Here is a 17,172-nt window from a genome sequence, read left to right on the forward strand (position 1 = left end):
ATTTTAGAATGTCAATGTATCATTTATAAATACCTCCCTATTTAAGATGCATTTTTGAAATATGTATAGCTAGGTTCGTTCTTCATAAATATGAAATGTATTTTTGAATCTTGTATATTGTAAATTGAAAGAAAATTATTATTATTATTATTTTAACGTTGGTCTCAAGCTCAAGGTATTTTATTTTAGAGCTAAAGCACCCATTGAGTGCTTCTAGGGTTTTTCTTAGGGTCAAGATGTCAAAAGATTCATTGTCATATTAAGAGTACCCAATCTGTCACATTGTGTTTTCTAAAAATAATAATGTTTGTATTTAAAAGAGACAAAATACCATCCAAGGTCAAGTCGGCCTCGTAGCTAACAATTTGACGTAAATTAAGGTACTATGTCCACCTTTGAAGCCTATATATAGGAGGGAACTTGACCTGATAAATACATCATTCACCATATCATAATTTAAGCGAATAAGAAGAAAAATAAGGGAAGCGAATAATGAAGGATGAAAGGACAAGTGTTTGGATGTTTTCACTCTCTCTTTTCACACATGTGAAGGAAGGAGGCTAGGTTTTATCGCTGCAAGAATGAAATTAGAGAAATTGCAGAAATAATGTCCAAGGAAGATCTACAAGGTCATCCTCAAGACCTAGAAGGAGGATATACCCAAGTGAGGGCCAAAAGAAGATCTACAATCCCTAATATACTCACGTGTGAAGGCAGTAGTTGTTACTAGGGGCCGAGAATTTCATACCTGTAGTAGACATCCAATTCTATTGTTGGGAGTCGAGGTTGTGCTAGTGGAAGAGATTTGATTGGGTTTGACTTATACAGTGGAATCACATCATCAGGAATGTCAAAGTTTGCCTTGGAATGATATTGGTCCTTGTTTAGAGGTATTGAAATTCTTCATTTAAAGAATATATAAGAAGAGAAGAGATTTGTGGGTTTTCCTCTCAAGTGTAGAGGTTTTTTCCCTACCTAGTAGCATGTATCCTCCATTCTTATGTACTATTTATATTCATTTTTTGGTAGCTATTTGATGATAATAATAACATAATAACATGACAAGAAGTTAATAAGTAAGAAAAAATAAAAATACAACATAGCTAGTTATCAACTTTAAGAGAAATCATCCTAACTATAACACTCTAGTTTTATCAATAACATGTGCTTTGAAATATTGTTCCATGCAAAAGGCCATCAATAATGTCGCACCTTTTGTATTCAATGGTGTGAGGAAAAGATAATATTTTTGCACCTTTTCTTTCTTAACCTATAAATCTTTTTCTTTGAGATTTTGATGGCCTCATCTAGTTTTTTTTTTCTTTTTTAATTGAAACTATCTCCTTTTCACCTCGAGCTCCTCTTCCTGGAGTGTTATGCAACCTTTTTCTATGATATAATGACAAAGATTAGAGAAGTCTAAATACACATAGAATAGATTCAAAATTAGCAATGGAGCGAAAATCTCTTCTGATCATTAAGTAAAAAATAAATAGATTACAAAGGAGACAAGGAAATAATGGTAATAAATAACAAGATAAAGTCTCACCTACAACTCAAGTCAAATCAACTAAGTGAAATGAATTCAAATTGACTATAACACCTAATAGATAGTGACATTAATACTCTCAATAATCCCTGATAGTTCAAATCCATGCCTCTCATTATCCTTTTTCTCTTCTTCTCCCATAAGATAATTAATCATGGGTAATTATTTGACACCATCCTTGAATAAGTCACTAATATAGGCATATTTTCCCTCTTCATTTGCATAGATCAAAATTTCTATATACTTAAAGGATGCTGAAATTTTATGAATAATTGCTTTGTATTTTAGTTTTACATGATGATGAATTCCATGTCTGATGTTTTCTTTTGGCCATTCTTGACCATAAATTAATTCACCTTGCATAGCTCTTCATCACCACCCTCACGAATAAATTCTTCACATACTCATATTTTTATTTTGTATTTTTACAGATCAAACTTTCAAGCCGTTAAAAAAGGTGATTAATTTTTTTAAAAGAACCTATTGTTATGCTCTATTAAAAAGAAAAGATTTTTATTTTAAAAAGGAGGTGTTTTGTTATTCGAAAAGAGATTTTGAAAAATGAGAAGGGCCTGAAAATTGAGAAAAAAAAAAATTTAAGGAGATTTAAAAAAAGGGGCATATGTCCATATTGAAAAAATATACCATGGCTTCCTCCAATGCTTTGCCACAAACACTAGTTTTGCTTGGAAAAACTATGAATTTTGGTCTTTATAGATAAAGACATTTTTAAAAGCCCAATATTTTTGGGATGCACTTCAAAAAAACTATTTAGATCCAACCTGAGAGTCATTCATAGCCATGACCAATAATAAGAGGAATGCAACTGTTGAAGTGAGAAAGAAAGAACATTGAGCCAAATGTTGGATACAAAATTCAGTCAATGACTCTATCTTCAACAAGATAATTGATGCATCAATATCAAAAGAAGCTTCAGATATTCCGAAAGCTAAATATCAATCTAATGATATAGTGAAGAGTGTTAAATTGCAGACATTATAAGCTCAGTTTGAAACCATAAATATGACTAACATAGATAATGTTCATTAGTTCATGGCTAGAGTCATGTGCATTGTTAATCAAATCAAACCTATTGGTGAAACAATTTCACACAAGAAAATCGATGAAAGAGAACTTTGAGGCTTAAAAAATAAATATGACATGGTTTTAACAATGATTATGGATTCCAAACATCATACAAATTTTTGAGTAATGCAATTAACTCGATTGATCTTTGCACTCTTCACTTACAATATTCTTTGGGTTTCCATGTAGCTTTTGAATTGTTTCCATAAATGTAGTAGAAACTGTACTGGCTTTAAATGGATGTGATAATGCACAAAAGTGTGGATACTTGGTAAGTCTGTCAACTACCACCATGATGACACTCTTTCCCTCAGACTTGGGTAAACCTGTGATAAAATCCAATGCAACCTCCTCCCAATGTTGGCTTGGAATGGATAAAGTTTGTAATAGACCTAGTGTCTTAATTGTTTAAACTTTATTTTGTTGGCAAACCAAAAATTCTGCCACAAACTTTTGAATATCTGATTTAAGGCCATCCCAAAAAAATTCCTTCTTAACACTGTGGTAAGTTTTTAAAAATCCTGAGTGCCCTCCTAAGGGAGAAGTGTGCAATTCCATAGGAATGTTTTGTTTTAGCTGGGAATTCTTACAGACGTATAAGTGATCTTTGTACCATAACAAATCATTTTTCCGGCTACATGTATCAAAGGTACTAGAATCTTGTTGTAAATTTTGAATAAGTGCCCACACTTCTTCGTCATTCTTCCATTCCTCCCTTGCTTCGCTTATCCAATCTGGTTGGATAATAGAAATGGCCCACAACAATGCTTCCACATCCTCATCCTTTCTTGAGAGTGCATCTGCCACCACATTTTGTTTCCCTTTTTTGTAGATGATTTCAAAGTCATAACCCAACATCTTTGTGACCCACTTTTGTTGCTCTTCAAAGGATAATCTATGTTCTAAAAGGTATTTAAGGCTATCATGATCCATTTTTACCTTGAGTGTCTTCCCATTAGGTAGGGTCGCCATTTCTTAAGTGCATCGAGTATTTCCAACATTTCCTTCTCATAAATAGCTTTGTGTAAAAACTTTCCCTTGATTGGACGACTTTCAAAAGAAATGGGTCTTTCATCTTGCATTAAAATAGCACCAATTCCATTTCCTGAAGCATCACATTCCACAATAAAGGTTTTTCTGAAGTCCGGTGTAGCTAAGACCAGTGCTTGGCGCATTGCCTCTTTAAGATGTTCGAAGGCCTTTGTTGCTTCTGGAGTCCATGAAAATGCATCTTTCTTTAATAATTTTGTTAGAGGTGCTGCTATTCTCCCATAATTCTTAACAAACTTGTGATAATACCCTGTCAACCTGAGAAATCCTCATAGATGCTTTATGGATGTGGGGATTTTCCATTCCTTAATGGCTTTAAAATTGCTAGGGTCTACCTTAACTCCTTCATGAGATACAATATGACCTAGATATTCCACCTCTTCTACTCCAAAGAAACATTTGGATCTTTTCACATATAATTGTTTCTCCTCCAATAGTTGTAGCACCCCGTCAACATGTTCAACATGATCCTTCCAAGAATTACTGTAGATTAGTATATCATCAAAAAATACTAACACAAATTTTCTAAGGAATGGTTTGAAAATTGAATTCATCAAACCTTGAAATGTTGAAGGTGCATTGGTAAGGCCAAAAGGCATGACCAAAAATTCATAATGACCCTCATGAGTTCTAAATGATATTTTTGGATTGTCTTCAGTCTTCATTCTGATTTCATGATATGCTGAACGAAGATCCAACTTGGTGAAGTAAATTGATCCATGCAATTCATCCAGTAATTCATCAATGACAGGAATGGGACACTTATCTTTAATAGTGAGCTTGTTGATCTCCCTCTAATCTGGACACATATGCCATGATCCATCCTTCTTGTGCACCAATACTACTGGAGTAGATAAATAACTTTGACTCGATTGAATTATACTAGCCTCTAGCATTTTTGAAACCATACATTCAATTTCACTCTTTTGGGCATAGGGATATCTGTACGGCCTAATGTTTGGAGGAAAACTTCCTGGAATCAGATGAATAGCATGATCATCATCACAAATAGGTGGGAGACCTTTGGAAGTCTCAAATACCTTGGAATGATTCTCCAAGACTTTTTGGAGATCTGGAGAAATAGATGATTCCAATGTAGAAACATCTAGCGAACATAATTGTGCAATTACACCACTTTGTTCCTTTTTCATAAGCTTTGTCATACCGTTAGAGCTGATTATCTTTCCTGGTTTCCCTGCGATACCACTTAATTCAACTTCCTTTCCTTCCAAAGAAAATTTCATGAAAAGTTCTTGAAAATTAAGAGCTATTGTACCCAAGGATTGTAACCATTGGACTCCTCGTACAACATCAGCACCTCCCATTGGAATGGAAAGAATTGGGCTAGTCAATACATATTCTCCCATGGATAGCTTGATATTATGGCACTTCCTAGAGAAATTTATTGTTCCTCCATTTGCAACCATCACTTGACACTCTGGTGTTGGATATAAGAAGAAATTCAATTCTTTTGCTACCTTACAATGAATAAAATTGTGGGTACTTCCTGAATCAATCAACACTATTACCTTTTTCTTCTTGATTTGTCCTTCTATCTTGATGGTTTGAGGAGTGGTAATTCACACCAATGCATTACAAGATATGGTCGAATTCATTTCTTCTTTATCTAGGCTTTGTTCCTGGAGTATATCCTCTTCTTTTGACCTTTCTTGCTCCTTTTCTTCTTCCGCTTCACAATCTATGTACAATAATTTCTTCTCAGCACACTTATGACCTTTAGTATATTTTCTATCACAACTGTAACAAACCATTTTTCTTTTTTTTCTTCCAATTGTTGTGGTGTCAACTTTATAGTTTGTGGAAGACTAGGAGCAACAACACTTCCATATTTAGAGTTGTGAGTGGTATCCTTCCTGTTTGCCATAATTTTGCTTTCCATTTTTCTTGCTAACAAGAATGCCTTCTCTAATGAATCAGGTTCCCAAAGGCGAACATCATGTTGAATATTATCCTTTGAAGTCCCTATGAACACATCAATCCTGTTAGGTCCCTATACCAATAGGTTTCATTTTCATGATTGACTATGGAAGTGCCAAATATGATCATCCTTTCCATGCTGCAAAGGTTCCATATTTTCAAAAATAAGAAATTTAAAAATTTAAAGAGGGTATGCCCTAAAATAAAAATCAAAGGGTAAGAAGAATGAATTGGTCAGCAAAAGAAAAAGAAAATGAACCCCAACGAAAGATTACGAAAGTGGCCAATCAAAATGCCACTACTATCTTATTTGTGCAAAGCAAGTTCACAATGTGCAAACACTGTTACTTAGCACACTTGATGGATTGCCCAACAGCTCAATCTGGGCCAATACATATTTAAATTTCCTATTGTAGAATAGAGAATGAAGGTTTGTCCAAACAGTTCAAGCTTGGCATATCACTAGATAAGATAGAGAAATAAAGGGCCCAACTGCTTCATCTGAACACTTGGAAGAGATAAGGATGGATCTAGATAGGAGGGAAGTCAAAAGAAAAGGGAAAAATCAGGGTTTGCTAGTTCAACTGCACCCAATTAAAATGATGAAAAAATGTTAGGAACTATAGAATGGGTAAGTAGATTGAAGTTGCAGAAACAAGTCTATTAGTACTGTCATCTTTCCCAATATGATCTAATTCATGGATATCTCAAGTGCCATGGAAAAGGTGTGATGACAGATCAGATCTTGCACGTCTAACTTCCCCTCTCCTCCCTCACAACAATTATTCACTAACATCCCTTAAAGAGATTGAGATCTGCTCAAAAACTCTTAACTTCACTCCATTTTCATGAAAACTTAAGTCAAATTGCAGGTTTGCTTAAGAGCTAAAAGCCACATCACTTGTGTAAAGCTTTATTTCTCCTAACACACCAAAGCCTAGGTGATTCAATTTCATGTGCCTAGCGCTTCCCCTCATATTCATATTAATATTCTAACTTTATTATATAAATCCCGCTTATATCTCCCTTCCCCTCTTATGTATAAAAATACAAAAAAAAACCTAAAAATATTGTAAATAACCCGCCCCGGCCTAATATGGCTATATTACATTTCCTCGGGAGTCATTGGTCCATCTAGGACCAATAACATCCCACCACTTGTTACCCTGGAATTTGTTGGACCCCCAGTTAGACGAATAACCGTAGTCTGCCATGCAAAAACAATGGGATTTAATTAATATTTGATTAATTAAATAACCGCATTCATTAAACCCCTAACCTAAGGTTTAATCCCCGCCAAACAATGATTAATGGCCAAACATTAATGCGGGCCCCGTAGCTTAAACCGCCGTCACCTGCGCCTCCCGTCAACTGTTGGATCGTGCCCTCCAGATCCAACGGCTCTCGTTAATATCAGATTCGTCCCCATGTCCGACCGTTAGCTCCCGATAGAAATTGGTTTTCCCACTGTACTTTGGGATGCGTGTCCCCTTCCTATTGCATCGGGCCCGCTCTGACATAAACTGCCCCCGTACCAAAAGCGGTCCGATGGAAACCATTTACCGCCTTCTGTCCCCACCGCGCACGTCATCCACCACGTCTGCACCTGCATCAGCGCCCCCGCCACTATTTCATCCATCGTGTCTACCCTGTCACCCATCCACCTCATCAACCACATCACTACTCGTACCCCGCTACGCGACAAAGATACATCATGATGACGTCATCCCAAAAAAGCACCAAAAAAGCCCAAATTTTGTCAATAGTCGCGAAAGTCACGGTTTTTTGTTTATTTCTGTTTTATTGGTTGTGGCAACCGTTCATGGGCATTACGTTCAAATCGCCACCAAAACTCCAGTCCACCACCCAAGCAAGTTCAACCTGCAAACCCGACTCCCCCATCTCACTCTGCAACTGCATTTTGTGTCAAGCGCCTATAAAATAGGTATTTATTCAATTGTCGCCCGTAAACCCTGTTTTTACAAAATTTCTCTATTACAATCACCAGAAAATCTGAAATTCAAGTAATTTGCACCACTACCTTTATAAACCTGTGCGTTTTAAGTCACTGTTCATCATTTTAGCCAAAGAAAAAGCTGCAAGCCTATTTTCCTCTGCATATTGACCACTCCTTTGTATCTCATGCCCATTTCTGCGGGTAAAATTTCAAGAATATCCACTTCTGAAGTTGAAATTGTCAAAATTCACTCCCAAAGAGGACCATTTCCCTTGTTTCTATCCACCTTCCTGACCAAGCTCTGTAAATTCTAGGTCCACTGTGAATTTCATCAAAGGCAGCAATTTCTAGGAACATAACTCACTCTTTGATTTCCTAAGGAAAAACAAAACCACTGTTCTATTGTTTATTGCTCCAGAAACTCTAGCTTTAAGTTAAAATTCATTCAATAAAATGAAAATGGAGGCTCCAATGGCCCTGAATATTGCACCCTTGAATGCACCACATAAGCAGTTGGAGTGGTTACCTCTTGCTGATAGGGACTTCCAGATTGATGACATGGAGGGTGAAAAGCCTCACCTGCAAGCTTTTTGTTAAATAAGGAATAGATACAGGAATAAAACTGCCATATTTAGAATCTGGGAGTCTAATATGCCTACATACTACCTGCCTTCAGTGAATTTCTTCCCTGACCTCATCCATCAATGTTGTGCTAATTATGAGCCTTCTCAAAGGGAAGTGATGGACCCTTCTCACAATGTCCTCTTTCATATCACCCCTCAGTCTATAAATGAGATGTTGCACTTCGAGCCAGCTCAGCCTTTGGTCCCTCTCTCCATGAAAAATTTGTTGGATCAAGCCTCCAAGTTGTCCTCTGCGGAAATTGACCGAATTGCCAAGCTGTTTATGCCACCAGATTGCTACTCCGGATACAAAATTCCCTATCACCATGCCTGGTTTGATAAGCCTAGAAAATTACTCATAAACATGATTTCTTACATCCTGGGATTCAGAACAAGTGAAATAGTGGATGAGAATGTCTTTGCTTTGATGTCCATGTTTGCTCCAGGAAAGCCCCCTGCTGTCAAGTATGATTATGCCACCTTCATAGCTAACAAAATTCACGAGCAATTCATGAATTTAGACAGAGAGAGAGTGTTCAAATACACTGCATATATATACTATTTTCTATTGTACTATCAACCTGATAGTTTCCCAGTTCCCCTTAAAAAATTGGATGCTAATGGGGAGCGAAGGTTTGTAATATTTTGGTCCTCAGTATTCCATCATGCTAGTAGCTCCCCATATACATATTGTGAGTTTATTGACCTTTTCATATATCTAGCCACCTGTTTGTTGTCAATAACTCCTCCTGCTAGGCTCTCTGCTGAAATGCAGAAAATCCTACATCTCTCAAAGGATTACAGTATTGGTGACTGGTATTTTTATCAAAACCATACAGTGATTAGGATCTATGGCTGTCAATTGGCTCCCTAAAAAATGCCAAAGTATGTCCCTATGAGACTCTTTGCCCTGGAATACTACCGGCAATTCAGTAGTTCAGATTTGACCCATTTCTATGGTGCTAGGAAAAAGGCACAGCTCAAGATAAGGCACCAATTGGGCCCCTTTATCTTTAATAAAAGGGAAGAAGCATGGAAGGAAGCTGACACTATTCTGAGAGACAAACTTAAGCTGAAACAAAGTTTTCTTTGGTCACCATACGACCCTGAACATTTCATAAGCTTTAGAAGAGTAAAAAACAAGCTTACAGGATATGTGCACCATAGTATCCCTCATATTGAACAATATGCTAATCAACAGGAGTGGATAGAAGGAAAACTAGTTGAGGAACAAACTGAAGAAGAGAGATTAGAAAAAGAAATGAAAGAGTTTGAAAAGACACTTGATTTGGACTCTGTTGGACAGGTGTTTTTTACATTATCTCGACAACTTGGAGCGGGCACATCATCTGCCACAACTTCACAAGAGCCTGCCCAAGGGACTATTCCTCCTGCAGGGACATCTAAGGGCAAGGAAGTGCAACATTTAGAGCAGTAGGAGACAATGGCAGACTGGCCAAATATAGGAAAAGAACAAAGTCAATGGTAAGCCCCTTCAACACAAGCAAAAGCACCTGAAATCCCCATCTTACAAACTCCTCAGACAAAAGTTTGCAGTGTTGCAGAGCAAGGGGTTCTCCAGCTTACTAACCAACAGTGGAAGACTGTTAACACATGAACACTATGCTAGAAGGGTAAATACCTATATTACCAATCAGATCACAGCATCATCAAGCAACACAGAAGAGACAACACCTCCCTCTGGACAGTTTTTATATGACAAATTGCAAAATTTGTTTTATATTGAACATGTAATAAATCATTTGTTTGAGGTCCAGCCAAATTACTACACATACACTGAAGCCGATGAAACATTGATTAAGCTACAGATACATTAGCTGCCTACAGATCAATGATGGGAGGGCACGCTTGAGATTTTTCCAAGGTAATTTTTTTTTTTTTTTTTGTCAGCTACACATTAGCAAATTTAAATACAGAAGTCACCTATCAGAAAATCAAATTGATAAAGGAGGGAATGCGCGCTAAAGGGCGTTAAGACAAACTCAGGCATAGGTGGCAAGTGGTAGCACATCAGGAACATAAATCAGAAAAGCAGCCATCAACCGACTAGTTGAACCGAAAAGTCAACAAAAGCAGAACACCTAAGGTGGCCAGTACAACATAGTTACTCCTTCATTCATTTCTGCGTGGTTTTTCCAAAATCAGTTATTGCCTTTGCCAGAGTAGATGGATGAATTTATTACCTAATATTTCTTCCTACGGGATATTTTGTAAATTCTTTTATAAATACTTCCCTAAGATATGTATTGTTGTTGGCTGGTGAATATCATTCTGGACCTGTGCTATATGTTTTGAGAACTCTTCTGAAATAAATATCGTTGGAATGTTTTGCTGGTGAATTTGTTGGTTATGGAATCAATGGCAGAAGGATATATTGCAGAATTCTCTTGTTAATGCATGGATCAATAAGTCTTCTTTACTCTTGTGTTATTCTACTTTTGTTTTATTTACCATCTAAATTTCATGCTCTAATTTACAGGAAAGAAGGATAACACTGAATTTACTTTGCTGTACTCTATGTTCAATTCCTGTAATTTCTTATGTTTTCTACGGGACTAGCATAGGAAAGAATTCTTGACTGCTCTTGTCTCCCTGGTTCTTTCACGCTAAATATCATCAAGGAATTCTTAATTTCTCTCTGATAATGTTTATACAATTTCCCTCTATTAGCATAATGAAAGAATCTTGATTTCCTTTCATTCCCTGACCTCATTTCATCTTATTCCAGCTTGAAAATTGTTTCTGTGTTTAATTATCTTGCTCTGTAATTCTCCTATTGCCAAAGATACCATACCCAGAGGTTTATTCCCATTAGACTCCATTAACCCAATGGTCTGAACTTCTCTCAGATTACAAGACTGCTCTACTGAATGTCATCTTCCAAACATCAAACAAAACTTATGCTTCATAACTAGCGTAACATATAACAAAACAAATCTAAATTATACAGAGAGAGCCCTCTCTGGTTGCAGATTGGCTAAAATCTGCAGCTAAAAGACTGGTTAGTGGTTACCTTGGCCGTATTTCCTTCTGGAGGCAGGGAACAACATGAGTGCTAACATTATAGGCGACTCCACTATGGAAAGAATGACTGTTTGTTACTGCTGTCTATTTTCTAAAGCTATAGATGGAGCCTGAAGTTAGCCAGGTAGCCTTTGAAACTGTTTTTGTGGTGCATTTACAGGAGTAAATAAAAGTTGCTTCTGTCAATCTCTAGTATAGCTTTAGGCTTAAAACAACTGTCCCAAAGATTTAATCAGTTTCCCTGTTTCAACATATTCAAAGGAAAGCCCAAGACATCCTATATTTCAAAGAACTTCCTTCAGAATATTGTTAAATCTATGATCTTCAAACATTTATAGAAAATACCAAAAAAAACACATTTATAAGTTGGCTCCAAAGAAGAAAGCTCGGTACACCAGGTCAAATCCTAATCCAGATCCTCTAGTTGTTTTTGAAAATCATAAATTGATCTCTAAGACCCTTAGAAAACAAGAAAAACTAGAAAAAAATATTGATTTAGACCTTGATATACTTCAGCAAAACCCTTCAAAATCTGAGCTTACTCGTGGTAGAGCAGCAGTCATTTCTGTCAATACAAAAGCCTCTCCTAGTTCCTCATCAACACCTCAAAGCATCCTCTCCATTCCCCCATCCACTGCACATATTTCCACTGCTGTCCCTGTTGTTCTAGATGTTTTATTTCTTCCTGTTGTTCCATTTATCCCTGTAAATATGGCAAACCATTATGCTCCTCTGCAGTTGCCTGGAAATCAAAGGCATGGAAAGGCTGGGTGATAGAGTGGAAACCATTGAAAGAAAATCGTCTTGGGAGGGTCAACCAAGTAACAACACTAGGAATCCGAACTTTAGAAAAAATTCAAATCCTAACATCGGGAAGGTTGGCCCTGACCAGAATATCAAACCTCCATTTCAGGAGAACTATGCCGCAGCCTCAACCTCTAGTGAGCCAACAAAGGACACCCAAATCAACCTAATGGGGTTAAATAGTGAGCAACAAATCTTTCTAACACAGGATGACCAAGAGGCCCATAATTTCAATCAATCTCAAACTAGGTCTGGAGAGTCATTTGATTTCAGAGAAGGGTATGATGCAGCGGTCTATGAGGTGCATAAACAATACAAATTAAGAAGTAGAACCATAGATGTGCCTTAACCTGCCAAGCTGAAAGATACGAAGCAGCCAAAGAAAACAAAGGATAAAGCTGCCCTGACAGAACTCCCTGCTAAAACAAATCCCAACCCAAAGGAACCCACTGTGGAAGACATATCAGATGTACAGCCCTCAAAGAATCAACCATCCACATCCTTTCTCTCAAAAGAAAATCTAAACTCCCCTCCTGAAAATAATTCTAAAACAGATTTAGCTGAAAACAACACTCATGATGAAGAGAAGGTTACTGAAAATACAACAGAAAAGGAAAAGCTTGTTGTCCACAATACAAGAATTCAAGTGGAAAATCCTTTTAACTTAGAAACAAAAATAGGCAAACTGAAAATAGCCATTCCTCTGTCAGAATTGGCTAAACATGAATTTTATTGGGAACAAATCAATAGGTCACTTCAAATATCAGAGAATAGGGATGCAGTCAATGTTTTAGATGACCAACCAAAACTGATTTTTGGTCCTAAAGTCAATGGTAAAACCATATATGGAGGATTTCCTCCATTCTATGTGAGCTTGAACATTCATGACAAAGTGCTGCACAATGCAATGTTTGATTCAGGAGTTTCCCATAACCTAATGCCTAAGTCTGTGATGGAAAAGCTAGACTTAGCTATCACAAGGCCATACAAAGACCTGTTCTCATTTGATTCCAGCCAGGTCAAGTGCCTAGGCCTAATCAAAGACATCTGTGTATGTTTAGTCCAATATCCAGCTAAAACAATCTTGATATATGTGGTGGTCGCTGATATCCCACCTAAATATGGAATGCTTTTGTCCAGATCTTGGGGTGCAAAACTCCAAGGATCTTTGTAGTTATCCATGTCCTATGCCACCATTTCAGTCTTTGGACAGCCAAGGAGATTATACCGGGAAACATTGATGAAATATGTGGTTAGTAGTCAAGAGAAACCCCAAAACTTCCCCATCTATTCTATGCATTCCGATATGGATTCATTCATATTATACAATGTTGGGATGTGTCCCAAAACTGATGTCAAACCCTTGGGAAAAGCACAAACAAAAAAAATGAATGAACAATCTAGTGCTCAAGATCAAAAAATTGTTAATATGATTGATGCAACAAATGAACGAGACATAGCACATGAGCTACAAAAACCAAATCTGCCCACTGAGCAAGTTTCCAAAACTCCTAAGACTAGTCGCAATCAAGAAATCCTATGGTACTTAGAGTTTGATGGGTCAGCGAACAAATTGGGAGTAGGGGCAGGGATTTGGATACACAACATGCAAAATGACCATGCTCAATGTCATGCATATAGGCTAAATTTCAGATGTACAAACAACATGGCTGAGTATGAAGCCCTTTTGTTGGGACTCAAATTCATCAAAAGTATAGGGGCAACTAAGATTTCAATTCTAGGGGATTCAGACTTGATTATCCTACAGATAAAGAGAAGCTTTGTTACAAATGATCTTAGGCTAAGATCTTAGAGAGGTTCAGCCATTGAAATACTTAACACCTTCTCAGAATATTAGCTCACCAAAATTCCAAGAAAGCACAATTTACATGCACATGGCGTGGAAACCTTTGCTAGCACTTGCAAGCTACCATTTGAGCCCAACCACCACTTTACTACTGAAATCAAATGCAGACTTGTTGTCCCAGATAATGTCAAAAACTGGCAGGTATTTGAAAATGATACACACATCAATAATTTCTCACTTTGAAAGAGGAATTCTCAAGTATAAACATTGATACAAGCACCATTGATGATCAACAACAAGTAGACAAAATGGAGCAAAACATATCAACTGAAACAACAAATGTGATTTTTCATCCAACAACCTTTGACTGTAAAAATTTACAAGAGCTGAAACAAATGGACCTTGATGAGATGGCTGAGGGAGATTCTGAAGTAATTGAACTAAAGGATAATTTTTTTCCCATAGGGTTAACTCCTTTGGAGGATATATTTGATTCAATTGACATTCCAAGGAAACCAAAAATGCAACCACCGAATGCAGAAATTGAGGAGTGTAATATTGGAACCATAGAAAATCCCAAAATGATAAAACTATCCAAAACATTGCCTCCCAATCAAAAGCTGAAATACATTGAGTTGTTTAAAGAGTTCCAAGATGTCTTTGCATGGAGCTATGAGGACCTCAAGTCCTATGCTACTTCTATCATCCAACATACTATACCTTTGAAAGAGAATCAAAAACCTTTTAAACAGAAGTTTAGAAGGGTGAATCCTATCCTCCTGCCCCTGATTGAAAAGGAAGTCAAAAGAATGTACGAAGCTGGAATAATTGCACCTATCAGGTTTTCAAAGTGGATTTCAAATCTAGTGCCCACTAGGAAGAAAACCGGAGAGATAAGACTCTGTGTTGACTTGAGAAACTTGAATAAAGTCTCTCTCAAAGACCACTATCCCTTACCAAAAATGGATCGTATCTTACAAAGTGTAGTAGGAGCTTCTAGGACCTCATTGTTAGATGGCTTCTCAAGATTTAATCAGAGTTTAGTCCACCCGGATGACCAAGACAAAACTACCTTCACAACACCTTGGGGAACCTTCAAATATGTAAAGATGCCTTTTAGACTCGAAAATGCAGGGGCTACATTTCAAAGAGCAATGGACATAGCCTTTGCAAAGGAGATCCATGATTTCTTAGTCATATACCTTGATGACCTAACTGCTTTTTCAAAATCAGACCAAGAACATTTAGAACATTTGAGGCAACTGTTCCTAATTTGCAGAAAATATGGCATATCATTGAACCCAAAGAAATCATTGTTTGGCCTAGAAGAAGGCAAAATCCTAGGTCACATAATCTCAAAAGATGGCATCAAAATTGACCTAGACAGAATTCAGGCTATCCTCCAAGTCCCTCACCCAAGAAATATCAAGGAACTACAAGACTTCCTAGGGAAGATCAATTTCCTAAGAAGATTCATTCCCAATTTGGCCGAGCTAATAAGACTATTGAATAATATGCTGAAGAAAGATTCCAAAGTCAAATGGACAACAGAAGCTAAACAATCCTTTGAGGAAATTAAAATGGCTTTGAATAAAACACATGTTCTCACAAGCCCTAAATTTGATAGAGATTTCAAATTTTTTTCCTTTGCATCTCAGCATACTATTGCTGCTGTCCTACTACAAAAGGATGACCAAGGGTGTGAGAAGCCTATTTCATTCTTCAGCAAAGCACTTAGAGATGCTCCACTAAAATATCAAATTATGGAGAAACAAGCTTATGCCCTTGTAAAGGTCATCAACGATTTCAGAGTTTGTATCTTGTACTCACATGTCATAGCCTATGTCCCAAATGCTATGGTCAAGAACATTCTAACTCAAGAAGGAATTAAGGGTAAAAGGGGAAAATGGATAGCCAACATTTTAGAGTATGACATTGAAATCAAGCCTACAAAACTCATAAAAGGACAAGGGTTAGCTAAATTAATGACTGAAACCAATTTTCAAGCCCTTGACATAAATGAACTAGATAATGAACAGGAGATGGTGACTCCATAGATCAATCAAGCGTTCTTACAATCACCTTGGTATGCTGACATACGTTTTGTATTGTTAAACCTGCAAGCTCCTCCAGGGTTATCCAGAACTAAAAAGAGATTCTTGAAAATGAAGGCATCAAAGTTTTGTATTATAGACAATGTTTTATTTTGGAAAAATCATGAAGGTATATTGCTAAATTTCCTAATACAGGATGAAACTAACAAAATACTCAAGGAAGTCCATGCAGGGGACTGTGGAGGACACTTTTATTGGAATTCAACAACTGATAAGATTCTAAGAGATGGTTTTTACTGGCCCTCCCTGTTTGCTGATGTAAAAAAAATTGTAGTTTCTTGCCATAAATGTCAAATCTTTGAAGGCAAGAGAAAGCTGTTACCTTTACCCCTCAGACCCATTACAACTGAAAGACCATTTCAACAATGGGGTTTAGATTTCATTGGAGAAATTCATCCTTCCTCTTCTGGCCAATACAAGTGGATTCTCACTGCCACTGACTATTTTACCAAATGGATAGAAGCCATCCCTTGTAGGCAAACAAATGACTCAATCATCATGCAATTCTTAGAAACCAATATTTTGTCTAGATTTGGTTGTTCGGAGAAAATTATCATAGACAATGTTGTTGCCTTTAAATCCAAAAGAATGATCAATTTTTGTCAGAAGTACCACATTACCTTGGGCCACTCCACAACTTGCTACCCTCAAGGTAATGGCCTAGTCAAATCCTCCAACAAAAGCCTAATCAACATCATCAAAAAAGTCTTGGAGGAGAATAAAAAGAATTGGCATAAAAAGCTGGTAAATGCACTATGACCAGACAGATTGACCACCAAAAGATCTATTGGGACCAGCCCATATGAATTGGTTTATGGCATGCAGGTTGTGTTTCCCTCATCCTGGGGAATCCCTGTAATCAAATTTTTGCAAGAGTTACAAGCAGAACCCAATGACATTCAAAGGAGAATCAATCAAACTATTCACTTACAACAAACTAGAGAGGAAGTATATCGGAGAACTCAGGTTCTACAAGATAGTCTCAAGAAGATTTTTTACAAAAGAACAAAAGCTGAAGATTTCTTCATGGGAGACAAAGTGCTGAAGTGGGATTCTAAAGGAGAAGACAAAGGAAAGCATGGAAAATTTGATTTTATGTGGAAAGGCCCTTTTGTCATTCAAGTTGTACAAGGAAATAACACTTAATTTCTAAGACGTCTTGATGGTACAAAAGTTGAAGAAGGCCCAGTCAATGGGTG

Source organism: Pinus tabuliformis, chromosome Q (genome assembly GCF_031772625.1).
Source record: "Pinus tabuliformis cultivar Carrire ecotype Pingquan chromosome Q, CPIR1, whole genome shotgun sequence".
In the NCBI taxonomy this organism is placed as follows: Eukaryota; Viridiplantae; Streptophyta; class Pinopsida; order Pinales; family Pinaceae; genus Pinus; species Pinus tabuliformis.